General features: G+C 38.7%; 1 pseudogene; it reads right to left on the bottom strand.

Moving 5' to 3' along the window:
- Positions 1 to 7267: 7267 nt before the first annotated feature.
- On the bottom strand, positions 7268 to 8172 carry LOC116145930 (annotated as a pseudogene).
- Between the last annotated feature and the right edge of the window lie 237 nt (positions 8173 to 8409).

Below are 8409 nucleotides of genomic sequence, written 5' to 3'. Positions count from 1 at the left end.
TAGTTTGAGTGGGAAAAAGTCGTTAACTCTAATGTTCAATGGCGTCGATGTATGTGACATATCATAATAGTATCTATATGTGTCATAATAGATATCAATGTTGAACGGTGTCGATATATGTGATATATATCATAATAGTATTTATCTGTGAAAAAACTTAATATTATAATAAATGCTAGAAAATTAGATGAAATGATAATTGCTTCTGATAATAAGTGCAATAAGAATGAAAATCCTCAATTTACTAAGACGAGGGATATATGCTGATGATTCCAAGTCTAATTTAAGGTTGAGTAGCTTTAAAATTGTCCAAATACATGAAAGCAACACAACCCATATCAAAGAGACAAAAGAAAATAACCTTTTGTGCATAAAAATTAATCAAGTTTAAGGATGTGATGATCATTATCAAATAAATTGAAAGAAAAATCAATGTATGTTAGCATATTGATATTAATTTTATAGTTGGGGTGAGGGTCTACGCACTAATAAGAAGATACAAACCCATTGTGTTCTTTAATAAGGTGTGCCAAATTATTTGATGAATTGTATAAGAAATTTGTGGATGCATGATACTTTGTTTTCAATCAATCAAATCAAAGGTAGTAATGACCAAACCTAATTTTCTAGAGATTTTTGGTGAGGCCAACTAATATTAGTAGCTTGAGATTATTGTATTTTATTATATGAGCAATGCTAATTTTACAAAGACACATACAAAGAGGCATACAAAGACAATCTCCACCCTTGATTTTCATGATTTCTCTCTCTCTCTCTCTCTCTCTCTCTCTCTCTCTCTCTCTCTCTCTCTTTCTCTTTCTTTTCCGTTTTTTCTTTGTTTTTTTTTTCTGGATGATGTTACTTTGTAGCCCTCTTTGTATGGTCTTTGCAAGGATAGTATTTTTCTTATTATATATACTCCCTTCAAAGCTCAACATAAATGATAGGGTATACCCTACACTATGCATTATGACCTAGTTTCTTTATTTGCTTTATAGTATTTGACTAATATTAAGAGTAAATGACTTTTTCCGACCCAATGTTTGCCTTAATGACACTTTCTCACCCAAAGTTTATATTTCCTTAATACCCAAAATACACTTTACTTTCTCAGCTGACGTTCGGTAAGTTAGCAGGAGCCAAAGTAAGAGGAGTTTTGTAGAGCAGAAGTCAGTAGATCGAATGATAGTGACCGATTGAATATTCGTCAACGGAATTAGCCGAAAATCAACTAAGAACATAAAATCGTAGATTTGCGATGACCGGCAATCGACAAGAAATCAGGTGTCATAGTGAGAAGAGTTTTGTAGAGAGGAGATCAAAGGTTCAGACAGTGATCATGGAGAGAATTTTCACTATCGAAATCAACTTTGAGTATTACCGGAATATAAACTTTGGGTAAAAAAGTGGCATTTTGAAACTTTTTGGGTGAGCAAAATGTCATTAAGGCAAACCTTGGGTGGGAAAAGTTGTTTACTCTAAAATTAATTATCAAAAAGTATTTATAAAAATTAAGGGATTATATATGTTTTAAAAAAATTAGATATCAAACATTTCATAGAAAAAGATAGAATACGTAGTAATATAGGTAATATCAATTTTTTTTTTCAAGAAACTCTGGTTTTGTTTCATTATTGTCGACCTATACCATCTTTAAGAAGTAAGAAACAATAATTTTGAACATGTTTTATATATATATAATTGGTCTTAAGCCTATTAAAGATATTAATAGTGTACATAAAAGCACTTATTGATAATCACTTTGACATTCAACTATTTTATGATGTTGTTAAATAGAGGGTTGGCAATCACTCTGACAGCCGACTCTTTAGGGTAAAGAGACAGCAAGATGTGGCCTAATTATTAAATGGCCGCAACCAGGCGATGAAAATAAGGGGAATGTGATTTCTGATTGAGGAATATATAACAATACTATTGTACATGGATTGATTTAGATACTCTTTTTGTTTTTAATAAAATTTGATACCAATGTATACTCTTTAATCTAGGTGAATTCACCCATAATCCAGATAGTTAGAACGAATTGATAATGTGGATAAACACACAGTTTCATGTTCGATTTCTCATATGAACATCTATTATTTAAGTAAGAATCGTGGTTGTGAACTACTACTCATTGGCCCGGACACCTTGGTTAAAAAAAAAAATGTTAAAATGATCTGAGATGAGGGGTGGTACCAAACTAGCACTACATCTACATCAATTTAAGTATCTAACCAAACCAAATGAAATTCAATTAACTTTTTGAGACACATGGCCTCATCCTTTTTAGAGTAAAATTACCACGTTACATAAACAATAAATTTCCAAATACCATTTGTAGATGCAAAAAATCTACCGTTATGAAAATAGGGTCTGATCCCGTGAGGTTGTGGACACTGACAATCCGCTGGACCTGCACACATGAAAAGGCAAGCGTGAAGCTTCCGGAAAACATCAAGATGGTGTTTACCGTAGGCACTCCGACACTCAAGTCAGCGAGATTGAAAGAGATTATTTGATAAGAATTAAAGAGATAAAGAATTACCAGGAGTCTTGTCGAAGGCTAGGACTACAGCGGAGGCGTCGGGTTCTTGGGAGCAAGAACTTTAAGAGCAAATAGATGGTTTTGAGTAGTCTAAATCGACTATGGGAGACTGCCTCTTAATGAGAGGGCAAGCCTATGTTTTTATAGTGAACGTTGGAATCCTAGTAGGACATTGAGTCCTTTTTTTTTAGAGATAATCCGTATCAAGAAAAAAATATGATTTCTTGATCTTATCAGATTAAGTTTAATAGTTTAAATAAGATTTGGAATCTTAGTAGGACACTAAGTCCTATTTTGGGAGATAATCCTTATCATGAAAGAGATATGATTTCTTGACCTTATCAGATTAAGTTTAATAGTTTGAGTAAGATTTGGAATCTTAGTAGAAGAGGAAATAGAATGGGATTCTGATTTCTTAGTTATAGACTGTTGCCGGTTAATGAGCTGAAACCCAATTTAGCTTAACTTATAGGATAGCCCAACTCATAGAGTGGGTAGTTCGCAAGGTGATTTTAAGCGTAGGCCCAATCGGGATTGGGTTGAGGCCTTGGGCCGTGACATGTTTATTTCGTTATTGGGCCTCGTCAAGCCCAAGACAATTTTTGGCCCTAACAGTTAGCCCCCCACTCTCTAAGTTAAAGAGTATTTAGCTTAGAGAGCAGATTTAGTCGAATGAGTGCAGACTGAACGGATTAGTGATAGCAGCTTGTTAGGTCGGATGGATCGTTGTGTGGATTGGGTCGATGACTTGTCGATTTGAGGTGCAAGTCCTTTAATCGGTCTAGGCCGATTGAATGTGTAAATCTATAAATCAGTTTGGGCCGATCCGAAGGTGTAAACTCATGAATCGAGTAGGGCCAATCTGAAGGTGTAAACTCGTGAATCAGGCGGGGCTGATCCGAAGGTATAAACTCGTGAATCGAGTAGGGCCGATTCAAAGGTGTAAACTCGTGAATCAGGCAGGGCCGATTCGAAGTTGTAAATCCGTGAATCGGGCAGGGCCAATTCAAAGGTGTAAATTCGTGAATCGGGCAGGGCCGATCCGAAGGTGTAAAACTCATGGATCGGGCAGGGCCGATCCAAAGGTGTAACTTTGTGGATCGGGCAGGGCCGATCCGAAGGTGTAAACTCGTAGATCGGGGAGGCAGGACCGATCCAAAGGTGTAAATCCGTGAATCGGGCAGGGCTGATCCGAAGGTGTAAATCCGTGGATCGAGCAGGGTCGATTCGAAGGTGTAAATTCGTGGATCGGGCAGGGCCGATCCGAAGGTGTAAATCCATGAATCGGGCAGGGTCAATCCGAAGGTGTAAATCCGTGGATCGAGCAGGGTCGATCCAAAGGTGTAAATCCGTGGATCGCGCAAGGTCGATCCGAAGGTGTAAATCCATGGATCGAGCAGGGTCGATCCAAAGGTATAAATTCATGGATCGGGCAAGGTCGATCCAAAGGTATAAATTCGTGGATCGGGCAGGGTCGATTCGAAGGTATAAATTCATGGATCGGGCAGGGTCGATCCAAAGGTATAAATTCGTGGATTGGGCAGGGTCAATTCGAAGGTGTAAATCCGTGGATTGGGCAGGGCCGATCTGAAGGTGTAAATCCGTGGATCGAGCAGGGTCGATCCGAAGGTGTAAATCCGTGAATCGGGCAGGGCCGATCCGAAGGTGTATGCCAAGTAGAACTTGTATGGAGCTTGCAGTCGAGTTGGCATGACCAATTTGTAGTTGAAACCTTTGAGGGCTATGTGGCCCAGTCAGCGTGACCAATTTTGTAGTTGAAAACATTTGATTGAAGCTGGAGCAGTGACTTGCATGTCATTCATGTTTTAAGCAAAGAGCCGAATGGAGAGTTAATGTGCGTGGTGTTCCTGTGTAATAAACCAAATGAAATAATAAGCCAAATAGAGAAAGAAAAAGATAAATGGGGTTGAATATTTCTACTATGTGATTGGCAAAAACTGAGCAAAATGAAGTTTTAAGTAAAACGTACCAGGGAAAAATGGTGTGCACGTTAAATGTGTCATAGTGGTTTGATTGAGCTGTGCCGAATGACCGATTGTAACAGAATAAGGCAAATGAGCCGAGCTGATTAAATATTGTGCATTTTAATTAATGCAGATGCAAATGGCAATGGTCGATGTATTAGTGCAACTGACTCGGCTCTGCTCCTCTACTCGAGAATGGATTCACATGGACCACACTTAAAATGGTTTTACTTCCCATTAGACGTGGTCCCCCACATGGTGGTCATGTCTCAATAAAAAACTCAATATCCAATAGACAGAAAAAATGTGATTTTCTTTTTCAAGATCATGAAGTTGACACATGTCATTTTGAAATGTCAAACATTTATGGAGCAATAAGCAATCCCTTACCTCCCCTAATCCATCTTATTTATGATTTCGTATTTTGCGAAAAAAATTCATCCTCTCTTGTGTTTTTCTGACGAAGTTTTCCAGCCGCTTTTTCCAAGGTAAACTTTCTAATTTCTTTGCTTGGTTGTTTGGTGGATTTTGGAGAAGAAAGTGGGTGTTTGGAGCCAGGAGATTCCGCAAAAGTCTGGTGGCTGCCCTGTGTTTCTTTACTCTTGGTAAATACAAGTGGGCAATTTTGTTGGCCTTGCGAGGATGGCAGGATCAAAAGTCTTGTCGAAAGCTAGACTACGGTGGAGGCGTCAGGTTTTTGGGAGCAAGAACTTTAGGAGCAAATAGATGGTTTTGAGTAGTCTTGATTGACTATGGGAGATTGTCTCTTAATGAGAGGGCAAACCTTTGTTTTTATAGTGAATCCAAGGGGTTGGAATCCTAATAGGACATTGAGTCCTTTTTTTAGGAGATAATCCCTATCAAGAAAGAAATATGATTTATTGACATTATCAGATTAAGTTTAATAGTTTAAATAAGATTTGGAATCTTAGTAGGACTTAGTGTCCTACTTTGGAAGATAATTCCTATCATGAAAGAGATATGATTTCTTGACCTTATCAGATTAAGTTTAATAGTTTTAGTAAGATTTGAAATTTTAGTAGAAGAGGAAATAGAATGGGATTTCGATTTCTTATTTATAGACTGTTGCAGACTAGTGCATTGAAACTCAATTTAGTTTAACTTATAGGATAACTCAACTCATAGAGTGGATAGTTCGCAAAGTGATTTTAAGCATAGGCTCAATCAAAATTGGATTAAAATCTTGAATTGTGACATATTTATTTTATTATTGGGCTTCCTCAACCCAAGACCATTTTTGGCCCTTAACACCATTTATGTGCTTTATGAAAGTGATATAAACCAAACCCAAAAAGAGACGTTTTCTGAAAAGGAAGTGTGCAATAATAGTCCCATATCCGCACTCCCAAAGTTGGATGGCTGAAAGGAAGAGAATTTAAATCTTCAATGGAAGAACAAGGACAAAGAATTTAAATCCATTACGTCACTGACAATGTTCATTTAAGGATGGGGATTTGGAATAAATGAAACGGGAGTATCCGCTCGGGATTTCGCAAACCTCGGGTGGAATATGTCGTTTACTCGTATATATATATATATATATATATATATAAAGAAGCTGCATTAATGTGTATCATTTTTTTTATCAGAAGATGTATTTCACTGCTACTGCTACTGCTAGCTACAAGGGTCAAGGCGTTCATGCTATAAAGCAGGGAAAAAAGTGAAAGTGAAAACTGATTCATGATAAATATTACAAAGGTTTCAGTCAACTACAACAAACTTCACTCATTAATAAATTTAAACCCATCCACACTTTTTTTTTCTTTTTGGGGTCGTCCTCTCTATCTCGAAGACCTTATTGCACAGCATAAACTTCATGCCAAGCGTATAATATCAATAAATAGAAGCAATCGTCATTGTACTTACACCTGGGAATTGAATAACAATGGTATTGCCATTAATGGTCTAATTAGAATGAGGAGAAAACGGAGGGAGGGGTGCCATTTCCCAAACTTGGGTGGTGGAAATACTTTGGAGGGATCTTTGGAAGTGGAGGGAGTGGCTTAACGAATCGGTGGTTTTGGTTTCGGTTTGTAAATAGGAATTGTGGGGGAAGCACTTTGGGATGGGAGGAGGGAGTGGCTTAACAATATTGGCGGTTTTGGTTTTGGTTTGTATATAGGGACTGGTGGGGGAAGCACTTTTGGGATGGGAGGAGGGAGTGGCTTAAAAAATATTGGCGGTTTGGTTTTGGTTTGTTATAGGAACTGGTGGAGGAGACTTTTGGGATGGGAGAGGAGTGGCTTAACGAATTTGGCGGTTTTGGTTTTGGTTTGTTTGATGGGAACTGGTGGGGAAGTGGCTTACAAAGATTGGTGGTTTTGGCTTTGGCTTGTAAATGGGAACTGGTGGGGGAGCACTTTAGGGATTGGAGGAGGCTTGAAGAGCGGTGGCTTTGGAGGGAAGATCTTTGGTTTTGGAGGAAATGGCTTCTTGAACACTGGTGGCTTCGGTGGAAGGACTTTTGGCTTTGGAGGGAACTTCTTAACCGGCAACGGAGGTGGAGTGGCTTAACTACTGGCCCAGGTGGTGAAGTGGCTTAATGGAACTGGTGGTGGAAGCACTTTTGGAGGAAACGGCTTCTTGAATAGCGGTGGTTTTGGTGGAAGCGACGGTAGTGGTGGCTTGGGAGGGAAGACTTTAGGAGGGAAAGGGAAAGCTGGTGGCCAAAGCTCTTCAAAGGCGGCAAATTAAACTTGGTGTGTGAATATTAGGCAGTGGTGGGTACTTGTAATTGGCCACAAGAAGGCTGAGTACAAGTAACTGGAGAAAACTTGAGTTTTCCGGCCAATCCAAACGTATGCTTTCCATTAGTTTTTGTTTTGAGCACGATCTTGGAGGATTCTAGGCCGTCATGGGCCGGGCAAGGAGCGGCTGATGCACTGTGAAGTTGTGCATAGCTTCTTCTTTAAGTTTTCCATCTTCAACAATCTCTTGAGGAAGACACCGTGAACTTCCCTTCTGCATCAGCTCGCCGGATCCTTCTTTTTAAACACTCCATTCTCTGGCTTACAATCATAGTACACGAAGTCCTGCACATACAAAAAACAATTCTCCATTAATGATCTACCTTAAAAGTATAGAAACTTGAAAATTTCCCTGAATGGGTTGGATCTTAATGCGTCAAATATAGAAAGAGAGAGTACTTCAGACTCTCATTTCGTTCTGTAATGATTGAACTGTATTTAGAAATATGGACAAATGGAAGTTTAACTATTTTCACGTGCATGTATGCATGCATGCCAAATTTTTAAGACCTAAAAGATCCAATGGAACGATACACAGATAAGTAAATTTCATCATTCCAGGGAAAGCATTTAGATTTTCACATTTCCGTTTCGCCATTAGAATGAAGAAAGGAATTTCGAAAATCTAAAAAAAAAGAAAAAGAAAGACGAATCAATGTCGTTTCTTTTGGGGTTTTATACCTGAAACAGCCTGTCTTGTTTTAAAATTAGTGTCAGAACAATCTGCACATTCTCCAGTTCCAACTACTTCAAACAACGATGTAGTTGTTGTCTTGTCATCACTGCTGCCATGGCAGAAACTCGCAGAAAAAATCAACGACACCAAGAAGCACAGAAGCGCCTCTCGGGAAGCGGAGAGAATCCGCATTGAGAACCGAGAAGAAATAAAAACAATAAACAAACATGCTGCTGATGAGTGATGAGTGATGATGAGAATCCACAGAAGTGAAGGGTGATTATATATGGAGGATCCATGCATGACCTAAGCGGAGAGATGAGAAACAGAGAGAGGTGTTTATTGTTAATTAAAAAGGTGGTCACCGACAGGGTGGAGTTAAGGGCCTCACATGAGGTTAGGCACCGGTGGGATGATTTAATTGAATGA

Source organism: Pistacia vera, unplaced genomic scaffold (assembly GCF_008641045.1).
Source record: "Pistacia vera cultivar Batoury unplaced genomic scaffold, PisVer_v2 Contig47, whole genome shotgun sequence".
NCBI lineage: Eukaryota > Viridiplantae > Streptophyta > Magnoliopsida > Sapindales > Anacardiaceae > Pistacia > Pistacia vera.
This window is presented reverse-complemented; position numbering and strand designations above follow the sequence as displayed.